Source organism: Lampris incognitus, chromosome 8, assembly GCF_029633865.1.
Source record: "Lampris incognitus isolate fLamInc1 chromosome 8, fLamInc1.hap2, whole genome shotgun sequence".
Lineage (NCBI taxonomy): Eukaryota > Metazoa > Chordata > Actinopteri > Lampriformes > Lampridae > Lampris > Lampris incognitus.
The window spans coordinates 55,878,582-55,902,633 of NC_079218.1; positions in this window are offsets into that span (position 1 = coordinate 55,878,582).

Here is a 24,052-nt window from a genome sequence, read left to right on the forward strand (position 1 = left end):
ATGATAGGATATAACATCGATAATAGGATATAACATCGATGATAGGATATAACACCGATGATAGGACATAACATCGATGATAGGATATAACACCGATGATAGGACGTAACACCGATGATAGGATATAACACCGATGATAGGATATAACACCGATGATAGGATATAACACCGGTGATAGGACATAACACCGATGATAGGACATAACACAGATGATAGGACATAGCATCGATGATAGGATATAACACCGATGATAGGACATAACATTGATGATAGGATATAACACCGATGATAGGACATAACATCGATGATAGGATATAACACCGATGATAGGACATAACACCGATGATAGGATATAACACCGATGATAGGATGTAACACCGATGATAGGACATAACACAGATGATAGGACATAACACAGATGATAGGATATAACACCGATGATAGGATATAACACCGATAAGATATAACACCGATGATAGGACATAACATCGATGATAGGATATAACACCGATGATAGGATATAACACAGATGATAGGACATAACACCGATGATAGGACCTAACATCGATGATAGGACATAACACAGATGATAGGGTATAACACCGATGATAGGACGTAACATCGATGATAGGATATAACACCGATGATAGGATATAACATCGATGATAGGATATAACATCGATGATAGGACATAACACCGATGATAGGATATAACACCGATGATAGGATATAACACCGATGATAGGATATAACATCGATGATAGGATATAACACCGATGATAGGATATAACACCGATGATAGGACATAACAACGATGATAGGACATAACACAGATGATAGGATATAACATCGATGATAGGATATAACACCGATGATAGGATATAACACCGATGATAGGACATAACATCGATGATAGGATATAACACCGATGATAGGACGTAACACCGATGATAGGACATAACACCGATGATAGGATATAACACCGATGATAGGATATAACACCGGTGATAGGACATAACACCGATGATAGGACATAACACAGATGATACGATATAACATCGATGATAGGATATAACATCGATGATATGATATAACACCGATGATAGGATATAACACAGATGATAGGATATAACACCGATGATAGGACATAACACCGATGACAGGATATAACACCGATGATAGGATATAACACCGATGATAGGACATAACACCGATGATAGGACATAACACAGATGATAGGACATAACACAGATGATAGGATATAACAACGATGATAGGACATAACATCGATGATAGGATATAACATCGATGATAGGATATAACACCGATGATAGGATATAACACCGATGATAGGACATAACATCGATGATAGGATATAACACCGATGATAGGATATAACACAGATGATAGGACATAACATCGATGATAGGATATAACACCGATGATAGGATATAACATCGATGATAGGATATAACATCGATAATAGGGCATAACACCGATGAGAGGATATAACACCGATGATAAGATATAACAATGATGATAGGATATAACACCGATGATAGGACATAACACAGATGATAGGATGTAACACCGATGATAGGACATAACACCGATGATAGGACATAACACAGATGATAGGATATAACATCGATGATAGGACATAACATCGATGATAGGATATAGCATCGATGATAGGACATAACATCGATGATAGGACATAACACAGATGATAGGACATAACACAGATGATAGGACATAACATCGATGATAGGACATAACATCGATGATAGGACATAACACCGATGATAGGATATAACACCGATGATAGGACACAACAACGATGATTGGACATAACACAGATGATAGGATATAACATCGATAATAGGATATAACATCGATGATAGGATATAACACCGATGATAGGACATAACATCGATGATAGGATATAACACCGATGATAGGACGTAACACCGATGATAGGATATAACACCGATGATAGGATATAACACCGATGATAGGATATAACACCGGTGATAGGACATAACACCGATGATAGGACATAACACAGATGATAGGACATAGCATCGATGATAGGATATAACACCGATGATAGGACATAACATTGATGATAGGATATAACACCGATGATAGGACATAACATCGATGATAGGATATAACACCGATGATAGGACATAACACCGATGATAGGATATAACACCGATGATAGGATATAACACCGATGATAGGACATAACACAGATGATAGGACATAACACAGATGATAGGATATAACATCGATGATAGGACATAACACCGATGATAGGACACAACAACGATGATTGGACATAACACAGATGATAGGATATAACATCGATAATAGGATATAACATCGATGATAGGATATAACACCGATGATAGGACATAACATCGATGATAGGATATAACACCGATGATAGGACGTAACACCGATGATAGGATATAACACCGATGATAGGATATAACACCGATGATAGGATATAACACCGGTGATAGGACATAACACCGATGATAGGACATAACACAGATGATAGGACATAGCATCGATGATAGGATATAACACCGATGATAGGACATAACATTGATGATAGGATATAACACCGATGATAGGACATAACATCGATGATAGGATATAACACCGATGATAGGACATAACACCGATGATAGGATATAACACCGATGATAGGATGTAACACCGATGATAGGACATAACACAGATGATAGGACATAACACAGATGATAGGATATAACACCGATGATAGGATATAACACCGATAAGATATAACACCAATGATAGGACATAACATCGATGATAGGATATAACACCGATGATAGGATATAACACAGATGATAGGACATAACACCGATGATAGGACATAACATCGATGATAGGACATAACACAGATGATAGGGTATAACACCGATGATAGGACGTAACATCGATGATAGGATATAACACCGATGATAGGATATAACATCGATGATAGGATATAACACCGATGATAGGACATAACATCGATGATAGGATATAACATCGATGATAGGATATAACACCGATGATAGGACATAACACCGATGATAGGACATAACAAAGATGATAGGACATAGCATCGATGATAGGATATAACATCGATGATAGGATATAACACCGATGATAGGACATAACACCGATGATAGGACATAACAAAGATGATAGGACATAGCATCGATGATAGGATATAACATCGATGATAGGATATAACACCGATGATAGGACATAACACCGATGATAGGATATAACACCGATGATAGGACATAACACCGATGATAGGACATTACATCGATGATAGGATATAACATCTATGATAGGACATAACACCGATGATAGGACATAACAAGGATGATAGGATATAACACCGATGATAGGACATAACACCGATGATAGGACATAACACCGATGATAGGATATGACATCGACGATAGGACATAACATCGATGATAGGACATAACACAGATGATAGGATATAACACCGATGATAGGACATAACATCGATGATAGGATATAACACCGATGATAGGATATAACATCGATGATAGGACATAACACCGATGATAGGATATAACACCGATGATAGGATATAACATCGATGATAGGACATAACATCGATGATAGGATATAACACCGATGATAGGATATAACACCGATGATAGCACACAACAACGATGATTGGACATAACACAGATGATAGGATATAACATCGATAATAGGATATAACATCGATGATAGGATATAACACCGATGATAGGACATAACATCGATGATAGGATATAACACCGATGATAGGACGTAACACCGATGATAGGATATAACACCGATGATAGGATATAACACCGATGATAGGATATAACACCGGTGATAGGACATAACACCGATGATAGGACATAACACAGATGATAGGACATAGCATCGATGATAGGATATAACACCGATGATAGGACATAACATTGATGATAGGATATAACACCGATGATAGGACATAACATCGATGATAGGATATAACACCGATGATAGGACATAACACCGATGATAGGATATAACACCGATGATAGGATGTAACACCGATGATAGGACATAACACAGATGATAGGACATAACACAGATGATAGGATATAACACCGATGATAGGATATAACACCGATAAGATATAACACCGATGATAGGACATAACATCGATGATAGGATATAACACCGATGATAGGATATAACACAGATGATAGGACATAACACCGATGATAGGACATAACATCGATGATAGGACATAACACAGATGATAGGGTATAACACCGATGATAGGACGTAACATCGATGATAGGATATAACACCGATGATAGGATATAACATCGATGATAGGATATAACATCGATGATAGGACATAACACCGATGATAGGATATAACACCGATGATAGGATATAACACCGATGATAGGATATAACATCGATGATAGGATATAACACCGATGATAGGATATAACACCGATGATAGGACATAACAACGATGATAGGACATAACACAGATGATAGGATATAACATCGATGATAGGATATAACACCGATGATAGGATATAACACCGATGATAGGACATAACATCGATGATAGGATATAACACCGATGATAGGACGTAACACCGATGATAGGACATAACACCGATGATAGGATATAACACCGATGATAGGATATAACACCGGTGATAGGACATAACACCGATGATAGGACATAACACAGATGATACGATATAACATCGATGATAGGATATAACATCGATGATATGATATAACACCGATGATAGGATATAACACAGATGATAGGATATAACACCGATGATAGGACATAACACCGATGACAGGATATAACACCGATGATAGGATATAACACCGATGATAGGACATAACACCGATGATAGGACATAACACAGATGATAGGACATAACACAGATGATAGGATATAACAACGATGATAGGACATAACATCGATGATAGGATATAACATCGATGATAGGATATAACACCGATGATAGGATATAACACCGATGATAGGACATAACATCGATGATAGGATATAACACCGATGATAGGATATAACACAGATGATAGGACATAACATCGATGATAGGATATAACACCGATGATAGGATATAACATCGATGATAGGATATAACATCGATGATAGGGCATAACACCGATGAGAGGATATAACACCGATGATAAGATATAACAATGATGATAGGATATAACACCGATGATAGGACATAACACAGATGATAGGATGTAACACCGATGATAGGACATAACACCGATGATAGGACATAACACAGATGATAGGATATAACATCGATGATAGGACATAACATCGATGATAGGATATAGCATCGATGATAGGACATAACATCGATGATAGGACATAACACAGATGATAGGACATAACACAGATGATAGGACATAACATCGATGATAGGACATAACATCGATGATAGGACATAACACCGATGATAGGATATAACACCGATGATAGGACACAACAACGATGATTGGACATAACACAGATGATAGGATATAACATCGATAATAGGATATAACATCGATGATAGGATATAACACCGATGATAGGACATAACATCGATGATAGGATATAACACCGATGATAGGACGTAACACCGATGATAGGATATAACACCGATGATAGGATATAACACCGATGATAGGATATAACACCGGTGATAGGACATAACACCGATGATAGGACATAACACAGATGATAGGACATAGCATCGATGATAGGATATAACACCGATGATAGGACATAACATTGATGATAGGATATAACACCGATGATAGGACATAACATCGATGATAGGATATAACACCGATGATAGGATATAACACCGATGATAGGATATAACACCGATGATAGGACATAACACAGATGATAGGACATAACACAGATGATAGGATATAACATCGATGATAGGACATAACACCGATGATAGGACACAACAACGATGATTGGACATAACACAGATGATAGGATATAACATCGATAATAGGATATAACATCGATGATAGGATATAACACCGATGATAGGACATAACATCGATGATAGGATATAACACCGATGATAGGACGTAACACCGATGATAGGATATAACACCGATGATAGGATATAACACCGATGATAGGATATAACACCGGTGATAGGACATAACACAGATGATAGGACATAGCATCGATGATAGGATATAACACCGATGATAGGACATAACATTGATGATAGGATATAACACCGATGATAGGACATAACATCGATGATAGGATATAACACCGATGATAGGACATAACACCGATGATAGGATATAACACCGATGATAGGATGTAACACCGATGATAGGACATAACACAGATGATAGGACATAACACAGATGATAGGATATAACACCGATGATAGGATATAACACCGATAAGATATAACACCGATGATAGGACATAACATCGATGATAGGATATAACACCGATGATAGGATATAACACAGATGATAGGACATAACACCGATGATAGGACATAACATCGATGATAGGACATAACACAGATGATAGGGTATAACACCGATGATAGGACGTAACATCGATGATAGGATATAACACCGATGATAGGATATAACATCGATGATAGGATATAACATCGATGATAGGACATAACACCGATGATAGGATATAACACCGATGATAGGATATAACACCGATGATAGGATATAACATCGATGATAGGATATAACACCGATGATAGGATATAACACCGATGATAGGACATAACAACGATGATAGGACATAACACAGATGATAGGATATAACATCGATGATAGGATATAACACCGATGATAGGATATAACACCGATGATAGGACATAACATCGATGATAGGATATAACACCGATGATAGGACGTAACACCGATGATAGGACATAACACCGATGATAGGATATAACACCGATGATAGGATATAACACCGGTGATAGGACATAACACCGATGATAGGACATAACACAGATGATACGATATAACATCGATGATAGGATATAACATCGATGATATGATATAACACCGATGATAGGATATAACACAGATGATAGGATATAACACCGATGATAGGACATAACACCGATGACAGGATATAACACCGATGATAGGATATAACACCGATGATAGGACATAACACCGATGATAGGACATAACACAGATGATAGGACATAACACAGATGATAGGATATAACAACGATGATAGGACATAACATCGATGATAGGATATAACATCGATGATAGGATATAACACCGATGATAGGATATAACACCGATGATAGGACATAACATCGATGATAGGATATAACACCGATGATAGGATATAACACAGATGATAGGACATAACATCGATGATAGGATATAACACCGATGATAGGATATAACATCGATGATAGGATATAACATCGATGATAGGGCATAACACCGATGAGAGGATATAACACCGATGATAAGATATAACAATGATGATAGGATATAACACCGATGATAGGACATAACACAGATGATAGGATGTAACACCGATGATAGGACATAACACCGATGATAGGACATAACACAGATGATAGGATATAACATCGATGATAGGACATAACATCGATGATAGGATATAGCATCGATGATAGGACATAACATCGATGATAGGACATAACACAGATGATAGGACATAACACAGATGATAGGACATAACATCGATGATAGGACATAACATCGATGATAGGACATAACACCGATGATAGGATATAACACCGATGATAGGACACAACAACGATGATTGGACATAACACAGATGATAGGATATAACATCGATAATAGGATATAACATCGATGATAGGATATAACACCGATGATAGGACATAACATCGATGATAGGATGTAACACCGATGATAGGATATAACACCGATGATAGGATATAACACCGGTGATAGGACATAACACCGATGATAGGACATAACACAGATGATAGGACATAGCATCGATGATAGGATATAACACCGATGATAGGACATAACATTGATGATAGGATATAACACCGATGATAGGACATAACATCGATGATAGGATATAACACCGATGATAGGACATAACACCGATGATAGGATATAACACCGATGATAGGATATAACACCGATGATAGGACATAACACAGATGATAGGACATAACACAGATGATAGGATATAACATCGATGATAGGACATAACACCAATGATAGGACATAACAAGGATGATAGGATATAACACCGATGATAGGATATAACACCGATGATAGGATATAACACAAATGATAGGACATAACACCGATGATAGGACATAACATCGATGATAGGACATAACACAGATGATAGGGTATAACACCGATGATAGGACGTAACATCGATGATAGGATATAACACCGATGATAGGATATAACACCGATGATAGGATATAACATCGATGATAGGACATAACACCGATGATAGGATATAACACCGATGATAGGACATAACATCGATGATAGGACATAACACAGATGATAGGATATAACACCGATGATAGGATATAACACCGATGATAGGACATAACAACGATGATAGGACATAACACAGATGATAGGATATAACATCGATGATAGGATATAACACCGATGATAGGATATAACACCGATGATAGGACATAACATCGATGATAGGATATAACACCGATGATAGGATATAACACCGATGATAGGACATAACACAGATGATAGGACATAACACAGATGATAGGATATAACATCGATGATAGGACATAACACCAATGATAGGACATAACAAGGATGATAGGATATAACACCGATGATAGGATATAACACCGATGATAGGATATAACACAAATGATAGGACATAACACCGATGATAGGACATAACATCGATGATAGGACATAACACAGATGATAGGGTATAACACCGATGATAGGACGTAACATCGATGATAGGATATAACACCGATGATAGGATATAACACCGATGATAGGATATAACACCGATGATAGGATATAACATCGATGATAGGACATAACACCGATGATAGGATATAACACCGATGATAGGACATAACATCGATGATAGGACATAACACAGATGATAGGATATAACACCGATGATAGGATATAACACCGATGATAGGACATAACAACGATGATAGGACATAACACAGATGATAGGATATAACATCGATGATAGGATATAACACCGATGATAGGATATAACACCGATGATAGGACATAACATCGATGATAGGATATAACACCGATGATAGGACGTAACACCGATGATAGGACATAACACCGATGATAGGATATAACACCGATGATAGGACATAACACAGATGATACGATATAACATCGATGATAGGATATAACATCGATGATATGATATAACACCGATGATAGGATATAACACAGATGATAGGATATAACACCGATGATAGGACATAACACCGATGACAGGATATAACACCGATGATAGGATATAACACCGATGATAGGACATAACACCGATGATAGGACATAACACAGATGATAGGACATAACACAGATGATAGGATATAACAACGATGATAGGACATAACATCGATGATAGGATATAACATCGATGATAGGATATAACACCGATGATAGGATATAACACCGATGATAGGACATAACATCGATGATAGGATATAACACCGATGATAGGATATAACACCGATGATAGGACATAACATCGATGATAGGATATAACACCGATGATAGGATATAACATCGATGATAGGACATAACACCGATGATAGGACATAACACCGATGATAGGACATAACACAGATGATTGGACATAACACAGATGATAGGATATAACACCGATGATAGGACATAACACCGATGATAGGATATAACATCGATGATAGGATATAACACAGATGATAGGACATAACACCGATGATAGGACATAACATCGATGATAGGACATAACACAGATGATAGGATATAACACCGATGATAGGACATAACATCGATGATAGGATATAACACCGATGATAGGATATAACATCGATGATAGGATATAACATCGATGATAGAACATAACACCGATGATAGGATATAACACCGATGATAGGATATAACAACGATGATAGGACATAACATCGATGATAGGATATAACACCGATGATAGGATATAACACCGATAAGATATAACACCGATGATAGGATATAACACAGATGATAGGACATAACACCGATGATAGGACATAACATCGATGATAGGACATAACACAGATGATAGGATATAACACCGATGATAGGACGTAACATCGATGATAGGATATAACACCGATGATAGGATATAACATCGATGATAGGATATAACACCGATGATAGGATATAACACCGATGATAGGATATAACACAGATGATAGGATATAACATCGATGATAGGATATAACACCGATGATAGGATATAACACCGATGATAGGACATAACATCGATGATAGGATATAACACCGATGATAGGACGTAACACCGATGATAGGACATAACACCGATGATAGGATATAACACCGGTGATAGGATATAACACCGGTGATAGGACATAACACCGATGATAGGACATAACACAGATGATAGGACATAGCATCGATGATAGGATATAACATCGATGATAGGATATAACACCGATGATAGGACATAACACCGATGATAGGATATAACACCGATGATAGGATATAACACCGATGATAGGATATAACACAGATGATACGATATAACATCGATGATAGGATATAACATCGATGATATGATATAACACCGATGATAGGATATAACACAGATGATAGGATATAACACCGATGATAGGACATAACACCGATGACAAGATATAACACCGATGATAGGATATAACACCGATGATAGGACATAACACCGATGATAGGACATAACACAGATGATAGGATATAACACCGATGATAGGATATAACAACGATGATAGGACATAACATCGATGATAGGATATAACACCGATGATAGGATATAACACCGATAAGATATAACACCGATGATAGGATATAACACAGATGATAGGACATAACACCGATGATAGGACATAACATCGATGATAGGACATAACACAGATGATAGGATATAACACCGATGATAGGACGTAACATCGATGATAGGATATAACACCGATGATAGGATATAACATCGATGATAGGATATAACACCGATGATAGGATATAACACCGATGATAGGATATAACACCGATGATAGGATATAACACAGATGATAGGATATAACATCGATGATAGGATATAACACCGATGATAGGATATAACACCGATGATAGGACATAACATCGATGATAGGATATAACACCGATGATAGGACGTAACACCGATGATAGGACATAACACCGATGATAGGATATAACACCGATGATAGGATATAACACCGGTGATAGGACATAACACCGATGATAGGACATAACACAGATGATAGGACATAGCATCGATGATAGGATATAACATCGATGATAGGATATAACACCGATGATAGGACATAACACCGATGATAGGATATAACACCGATGATAGGATATAACACCGATGATAGGATATAACACAGATGATACGATATAACATCGATGATAGGATATAACATCGATGATATGATATAACACCGATGATAGGATATAACACAGATGATAGGATATAACACCGATGATAGGACATAACACCGATGACAAGATATAACACCGATGATAGGATATAACACCGATGATAGGACATAACACCGATGATAGGACATAACACAGATGATAGGACATAACACAGATGATAGGATATAACAACGATGATAGGACATAACATCGATGATAGGATATAACATCGATGATAGGATATAACACCGATGATAGGATATAACACCGATGATAGGACATAACATCGATGATAGGATATAACACCGATGATAGGATATAACACAGATGATAGGACATAACATCGATGATAGGATATAACACCGATGATAGGATATAACATCGATGATAGGATATAACATCGATGATAGGGCATAACACCGATGAGAGGATATAACACCGATGATAAGATATAACAATGATGATAGGATATAACACCGATGATATGACATAACACAGATGATAGGATATAACACCGATGATAGGACATAACACCGATGATAGGACATAACACAGATGATAGGATATAACATCGATGATAGGACATAACATCGATGATAGGACATAACACAGATGATAGGACATAACACAGATGATAGGACATAACATCGATGATAGGACATAACATCGATGATAGGATATAACATCGATGATAGGATATAACACCGATGATAGGACATAACATTGATGATAGGATATAACACCGATGATAGGACATAACATCGATGATAGGATATAACACCGATGATAGGACATAACACCGATGATAGGATATAACACCGATGATAGGATATAACACCGATGATAGGACATAACACAGATGATAGGATATAACACCGATGATAGGATATAACACCGATAAGATATAACACCGATGATAGGACATAACATCGATGATAGGATATAACACCGATGATAGGATATAACACAGATGATAGGACATAACACCGATGATAGGACATAACATCGATGATAGGACATAACACAGATGATAGGGTATAACACCGATGATAGGACGTAACATCGATGATAGGATATAACACCGATGATAGGATATAACATCGATGATAGGATATAACATCGATGATAGGACATAACACCGATGATAGGATATAACACCGATGATAGGATATAACACCGATGATAGGATATAACATCGATGATAGGATATAACACCGATGATAGGATATAACACCGATGATAGGACATAACAACGATGATAGGACATAACACAGATGATAGGATATAACATCGATGATAGGATATAACACCGATGATAGGATATAACACCGATGATAGGACATAACATCGATGATAGGATATAACACCGATGATAGGACGTAACACCGATGATAGGACATAACACCGATGATAGGATATAACACCGATGATAGGATATAACACCGGTGATAGGACATAACACCGATGATAGGACATAACACAGATGATACGATATAACATCGATGATAGGATATAACACCGATGATAGGACATAACATTGATGATAGGATATAACACCGATGATAGGACATAACATCGATGATAGGATATAACACCGATGATAGGACATAACACCGATGATAGGATATAACACCGATGATAGGATATAACACCGATGATAGGACATAACACAGATGATAGGACATAACACAGATGATAGGATATAACACCGATGATAGGATATAACACCGATAAGATATAACACCGATGATAGGACATAACATCGATGATAGGATATAACACCGATGATAGGATATAACACAGATGATAGGACATAACACCGATGATAGGACATAACATCGATGATAGGACATAACACAGATGATAGGGTATAACACCGATGATAGGACGTAACATCGATGATAGGATATAACACCGATGATAGGATATAACATCGATGATAGGATATAACATCGATGATAGGACATAACACCGATGATAGGATATAACACCGATGATAGGATATAACACCGATGATAGGACATAACACAGATGATAGGATATAACATCGATGATAGGATATAACACCGATGATAGGATATAACACCGATGATAGGACATAACATCGATGATAGGATATAACACCGATGATAGGACGTAACACCGATGATAGGACATAACACCGATGATATGATATAACACCGATGATAGGATATAACACCGGTGATAGGACATAACACCGATGATAGGACATAACACAGATGATACGATATAACATCGATGATAGGATATAACATCGATGATATGATATAACACCGATGATAGGATATAACACAGATGATAGGATATAACACCGATGATAGGACATAACACCGATGACAGGATATAACACCGATGATAGGATATAACACCGATGATAGGACATAACACCGATGATAGGACATAACACAGATGATAGGACATAACACAGATGATAGGATATAACAACGATGATAGGACATAACATCGATGATAGGATATAACATCGATGATAGGATATAACACCGATGATAGGATATAACACCGATGATAGGACATAACATCGATGATAGGATATAACACCGATGATAGGATATAACACAGATGATAGGACATAACATCGATGATAGGATATAACACCGATGATAGGATATAACATCGATGATAGGATATAACATCGATGATAGGGCATAACACCGATGAGAGGATATAACACCGATGATAAGATATAACAATGATGATAGGATATAACACCGATGATAGGACATAACACAGATGATAGGATGTAACACCGATGATAGGACATAACACCGATGATAGGACATAACACAGATGATAGGATATAACATCGATGATAGGACATAACATCGATGATAGGATATAGCATCGATGATAGGACATAACACAGATGATAGGACATAACACAGATGATAGGACATAACATCGATGATAGGACATAACATCGATGATAGGACATAACACCGATGATAGGACATAACACCGATGATAGGACATAACACAGATGATAGAACATAACACAGATGATAGGATATAACACCGATGATAGGACATAACATCGATGATAGGATATAACATCGATGATAGGATATAACACCGATGATAGGATATAACACCGATGATAGGACATAACACCGATGATAGGACATAACACAGATGATAGGACATAGCATCGATGATAGGATATAACATCGATGATAGGACATAACACCGATGATAGGACATAACACAGATGATAGGATATAACATCGATGATAGGACATAACATCGATGGTAGGATATAGCATCGATGATAGGACATAACATCGATGATAGGACATAACACAGATGATAGGACATAACACAGATGATAGGACATAACATCGATGATAGGACATAACATCGATGATAGGATATAACATCGATGATAGGATATAACACCGATGATAGGATATAACACCGATGATAGGACATAACATCGATGATAGGATATAACACCGATGATAGGATAAAACACAGATGATAGGACATAACATCGATGATAGGATATAACACCGATGATAGGACATAACATCGATGATAGGATGTAACACCGATGATAGGATATAACACCGATGATAGGACATAACACCGATGATAGGATATAACACCGATGATAGGATATAACACCGATGATAGGACATAACACAGATGATAGGACATAACACAGATGATAGGATATAACACCGATGATAGGACATAACATCGATGATAGGATATAACATCGATGAGAGGATATAACATCGATGATAGGATATAACACCGATGATAGGACAAAACACCGATGAGAGGACATAACACCGATGATAGGACATAACACAGATGATAGGATATAACACCGATGATAGGACATAACATCGATGATAGGATATAACATCGATGATAGGACATAACATCGATGATAGGACATAACACCGATGATAGGACATAACACAGATGATAGGACATAACACAGATGATAGGACATAACATCGATGATAGGACATAACATCGATGATAGGATATAACATCGATGATAGGATATAACACCGATGATAGGATATAACACCGATGATAGGACATAACATCGATGATAGGATATAACACCGATGATAGGATAAAACACAGATGATAGGACATAACATCGATGATAGGATATAACACCGATGATAGGACATAACATCGATGATAGGATGTAACACCGATGATAGGATATAACACCGATGATAGGACATAACACCGATGATAGGATATAACACCGATGATAGGATATAACACCGATGATAGGACATAACACAGATGATAGGACATAACACAGATGATAGGATATAACACCGATGATAGGACATAACATCGATGATAGGATATAACATCGATGAGAGGATATAACATCGATGATAGGATATAACACCGATGATAGGACAAAACACCGATGAGAGGACATAACACCGATGATAGGACATAACACAGATGATAGGATATAACACCGATGATAGGACATAACATCGATGATAGGATATAACATCGATGATAGGACATAACATCGATGATAGGACATAACACCGATGATAGGATATAACACGGGTGATAGGATATAACACCGATGATAGGATATAACACCGATGATAGGACATAACATCGATGATAGGATATAACATCGATGATAGGATATAACACCGATGATAGGACATAACACCGATGATAGGACATAACACAGATGATAGGACATAGCATCGATGATAGGATATAACATCGATGATAGGATATAACACCGATGATAGGACATAACACCGATGATAGGATATAACACCGATGATAGGACATAACACCGATGATAGGACATTACATCGATGATAGGATATAACATCTATGATAGGACATAACACCGATGATAGGACATAACAAGGATGATAGGATATAACACCGATGATAGGACATAACACCGATGATAGGACATAACACCGATGATAGGATATGACATCGACGATAGGACATAACATCGATGATAGGACATAACACAGATGATAGGATATAACACCGATGATAGGACATAACATCGATGATAGGATATAACACCGATGATAGGATATAACATCGATGATAGGACATAACACCGATGATAGGATATAACACCGATGATAGGATATAACATCGATGATAGGACATAACATCGATGATAGGATATAACACCGATGATAGGATATAACACCGATGATAGGACACAACAACGATGATTGGACATAACACAGATGATAGGATATAACATCGATAATAGGATATAACATCGATGATAGGATATAACACCGATGATAGGACATAACATCGATGATAGGATATAACACCGATGATAGGACGTAACACCGATGATAGGATATAACACCGATGATAGGATATAACACCGGTGATAGGACATAACACCGATGATAGGACATAACACAGATGATAGGACATAGCATCGATGATAGGATATAACACCGATGATAGGACATAGCATCGATGATAGGATATAACATTGATGATAGGATATAACACCGATGATAGGACATAACACCGATGATAGGATATAACACCGATGATAGGATATAACACCGATGATAAGACATAACACAGATGATAGGATATAACACAGATGATAGGACATAACATCGATGATAGGATATAACATCGATGATAGGACATAACATCGATGATAGGATATAGCATCGATGATAGGACATAACATCGATGATAGGACATAACACAGATGATAGGACATAACATCGATGATAGGACATAACATCGATGATAGGATATAACATCGATGATAGGACATAACATCGATGATAGGATATAGCATCGATGATAGGACATAACACAGATGATAGGACATAACACAGATGATAGGACATAACACAGATGATAGGACATAACATCGATGATAGGACATAACATCGATGATAGGATATAACACCGATGATAGGACATAACATCGATGATAGGATATAACACCGATGATAGGATATAACACCGATGATAGGACATAACACCGATGATAGGACATAACACAGATGATAGGACATAGCATCGATGATAGGATATAACATCGATGATAGGATATAACACCGATGATAGGACATAACACCGAAGATAGGATATAACACCGATGATAGGACATAACACCGATGATAGGACATAACATCGATGATAGGATATAACATCGATGATAGGACATAACACCGATGATAGGACATAACAAGGATGATAGGATATAACACCGATGATAGGACATAACACCAATGATAGGACATAACACCGATGATAGGATATGACATCGACGATAGGACATAACATCGATGATAGGACATAACACAGATGATAGGATATAACACCGATGATAGGACATAACATCGATGATAGGATATAACACCGATGATAGGATATAACATCGATGATAGGACATAACACCGATGATAGGATATAACACCGATGATAGGATATAACATCGATGATAGGACATAACATCGATGATAGGATATAACACCGATGATAGGATATAACACCGATGATAGGACACAACAACGATGATTGGACATAACACAGATGATAGGATATAACATCGATAATAGGATATAACATCGATGATAGGATATAACACCGATGATAGGACATAACATCGATGATAGGATATAACACCGATGATAGGACGTAACACCGATGATAGGATATAACACCGATGATAGGATATAACACCGATGATAGGATATAACACCGGTGATAGGACATAACACCGATGATAGGACATAACACAGATGATAGGACATAGCATCGATGATAGGATATAACACCGATGATAGGACATAGCATCGATGATAGGATATAACATTGATGATAGGATATAACACCGATGATAGGACATAACACCGATGATAGGATATAACACCGATGATAGGATATAACACCGATGATAAGACATAACACAGATGATAGGATATAACACAGATGATAGGACATAACATCGATGATAGGATATAACATCGATGATAGGACATAACATCGATGATAGGATATAGCATCGATGATAGGACATAACATCGATGATAGGACATAACACAGATGATAGGACATAACATCGATGATAGGACATAACATCGATGATAGGATATAACATCGATGATAGGACATAACATCGATGATAGGATATAGCATCGATGATAGGACATAACATCGATGATAGGACATAACACAGATGATAGGACATAACACAGATGATAGGACATAACATCGATGATAGGACATAACATCGATGATAGGATATAACACCGATGATAGGACATAACATCGATGATAGGATATAACACCGATGATAGGATATAACACCGATGATAGGACATAACACCGATGATAGGACATAACACAGATGATAGGACATAGCATCGATGATAGGATATAACATCGATGATAGGATATAACACCGATGATAGGACATAACACCGAAGATAGGATATAACACCGATGATAGGACATAACACCGATGATAGGACATAACATCGATGATAGGATATAACATCGATGATAGGACATAACACCGATGATAGGACATAACAAGGATGATAGGATATAACACCGATGATAGGACATAACACCAATGATAGGACATAACACCGATGATAGGATATGACATCGACGATAGGACATAACACCGATGATAGGACATAACACCGATGATAGGACATAACACAGATGATTGGACATAACACAGATGATAGGATATAACACCAATGATAGGACATAACACCGATGATAGGATATAACATCAATGATAGGATATAACACAGATGATAGGACATAACACCGATGTTAGGACATAACATCGATGATAGGACATAACACAGATGATAGGATATAACACCGATGATAGGACATAACATCGATGATAGGATATAACACCGATGATAGGATATAACATCGATGATAGGATATAACATCGATGATAGGACATAACACCGATGATAGGATATAACACCGATGATAGGATATAACACCGATGATAGGACATAACATCGATGATAGGATATAACACCGATGATAGGATATAACACCGATGATAGGACACAACAACGATGATAGGACATAACACAGATGATAGGATATAACATCGATAATAGGATATAACATCGATGATAGGATATAACACCGATGATAGGACATAACATCGATGATAGGATATAACACCGATGATAGGACGTAACACCGATGATAGGATATAACACCGATGATAGGATATAACACCGATGATAGGATATAACACCGGTGATAGGACATAACACCGATGATAGGACATAACACAGATGATAGGACATAGCATCGATGATAGGATATAACACCGATGATAGGACATAACATTGATGATAGGATATAACACCGATGATAGGATATAACACCGATGATAGGATATAACACCGATGATAGGACATAACACAGATGATAGGACATAACACAGATGATAGGATATAACACCGATGATAGGATATAACACCGATAAGATATAACACCGATGATAGGACATAACATCGATGATAGGACATAACACCGATGATAGGATATAACACAGATGATATGACATAACACCGATGATAGGACATAACATCGATGATAGGACATAACACAGATGATAGGATATAACACCGATGATAGGATATAACACCGATGATAGGATATAACACCGATGATAGGACATAACATCGATGATAGGATATAACACCGATGATAGGATATAACACCGATGATAGGACATAACACCGATGATAGGACATAACACCGATGATAGGATATAACATCGATGATAGGATATAACACCGATGATAGGACATAACATCGATGATAGGATATAACACCGATGATAGGACATAACATCGATGATAGGATATAACATCGATGATAGGATATAACACCGATGATAGGACATAACACCGATGATAGGATATAACATCGATGATAGGACATAACACAGATGATAGGACATAACACAGATGATAGGATATAACACCGATGATAGGATATAACACCGATAAGATATAACACCGATGATAGGACATAACATCGATGATAGGACATAACACCGATGATAGGATATAACACAGATGATAGGACATAACACCGATGATAGGACATAACATCGATGATAGGACATAACACAGATGATAGGATATAACACCGATGATAGGATATAACACCGATGATAGGATATAACACCGATGATAGGACATAACATCGATGATAGGATATAACACCGATGATAGGATATAACACCGATGATAGGACATAACACCGATGATAGGACATAACACCGATGATAGGATATAACATCGATGATAGGATATAACACCGATGATAGGACATAACATCGATGATAGGATATAACACCGATGATAGGACATAACATCGATGATAGGATATAACATCGATGATAGGATATAACACCGATGATAGGACATAACATCGATGATAGGATATAACATCGATGATAGGACATAACACCGATGATAGGATATAACACCGATGATAGGATATAACATCGATGATAGGATATAACACCGATGATAGGACATAACATCGATGATAGGATATAACACCGATGATAGGACATAACACCGATGATAGGACATAACATTGATGATAGGATATAACATCGATGATAGGATATAACACCGATGATAGGACATAACATCGATGATAGGATATAACACCGATGATAGGACATAGCATCGATGACAGGATATAACATCGATGATAGGATATAACACCGATGATAGGATATAACACCGATGATAGGACATAACACCGATGATAGGATATAACACCGATGATAGGACATAACATCGATGATAGGATATAACATCGATGATAGGATATAACATCGATGATAGGACATAACACCGATGATAGGATATAACACGGGTGATAAGATATAACAATGATGATAGGATATAACACCGATGATAGGATATAACACCGATGATAGGACATAACATCGATGATAGGATATAACATCGATGATAGGATATAACACCGATGATAAGACATAACACAGATGATAGGATATAACACAGATGAGAGGACATAACATTGATGATAGGATATAACACCGATGATAGGACATAACACCGATGATAGGACATAACATCGATGATAGGATATAACATCGATGATAGGACATAACACCGATGATAGGACATAACAAGGATGATAGGATATAACACCGATGATAGGACATAACACCGATGATAGGACATAACACCGATGATAGGATATGACATCGACGATAAGACATAACATCGATGATAGGACATAACATCGATGATAGGATATAACATCGATGATAGGACATAATATCGATGATAGGACGTAACACCGATGATAGGACATAACACAGATGATAGGACATAACACAGATGATAGGATATAACACCGATGATAGGACATAACATCGATGATAGGATATAACATCGATGATAGGATATAACACAGATGATAGGATATAACACCGATGATAGGACATAACATCGATGATAGGATATAACACCGATGATAGGATATAACACAGATGATAGGACATAACATCGATGATAGGATATAACACCGATGATAGGATATAACATCGATGATAGGATATAACATCGATGATAGGACATAACACCGATGAGAGGATATAACACCGATGATAGGATATAACATCGATGATAGGATATAACACCGATGATAGGATATAACACCGATGATAGGACATAACATCGATGATAAGACATAACACCGATGATAGGACATAACACCGATGATAGGGTATAACACCGATGATAGGACATAACACCGATGATAGGACATAACACAGATGATAGGACATAGCATCGATGATAGGATATAACATTGATGATAGGATATAACACCGATGATAGGATATAACACCGATGATAGGATATAACACCGATGATAAGACATAACACAGATGATAGGATATAACACAGATGATAGGACATAACATCGATGATAGGATATAACATCGATGATAGGACATAACACCGATGATAGGACATAACATCGATGATAAGACATAACACCGATGATAGGACATAACACCGATGATAAGATATAACAATGATGATAGGATATAACACCGATGATAGGATATAACACCGATGATAGGACATAACATCGATGATAGGATATAACATCGATGATAGGATATAACACCGATGATAGGACATAACACCGATGATAGGACATAACACAGATGATAGGACATAGCATCGATGATAGGATATAACATCGACGATAGGATATAACACCGATGATAGGACATAACACCGATGATAGGATATAACACCGATGATAGGACATAACACAGATGATAGGACATAGCATCGATGATAGGATATAACATTGATGATAGGATATAACACCGATGATAGGACATAACACCGATGATAGGATATAACACCGATGATAGGATATAACACCGATGATAAGACATAACACAGATGATAGGATATAACACAGATGATAGGACATAACATCGATGATAGGATATAACATCGATGATAGGACATAACATCGATGATAAGATATAGCATCGATGATAGGACATAACATCGATGATAGGACATAACACAGATGATAGGACATAACATCGATGATAGGACATAACATCGATGATAGGACATAACATCGATGATAGGACATAACACAGATGATAGGACATAACACAGATGATAGGACATAACACAGATGATAGGACATAACATCGATGATAGGATATAACACCGATGATAGGACATAACATCGATGATAGGATATAACACCGATGATAGGATATAACACCGATGATAGGACATAACACCGATGATAGGACATAACACAGATGATAGGACATAGCATCGATGATAGGATATAACATCGATGATAGGATATAACACCGATGATAGGACATAACACCGAAGATAGGATATAACACCGATGATAGGACATAACACCGATGATAGGACATAACATCGATGATAGGATATAACATCGATGATAGGACATAACACCGATGATAGGACATAACAAGGATGATAGGATATAACACCGATGATAGGACATAACACCAATGATAGGACATAACACCGATGATAGGATATGACATCGACGATAGGACATAACACCGATGATAGGACATAACACCGATGATAGGACATAACACAGATGATTGGACATAACACAGATGATAGGA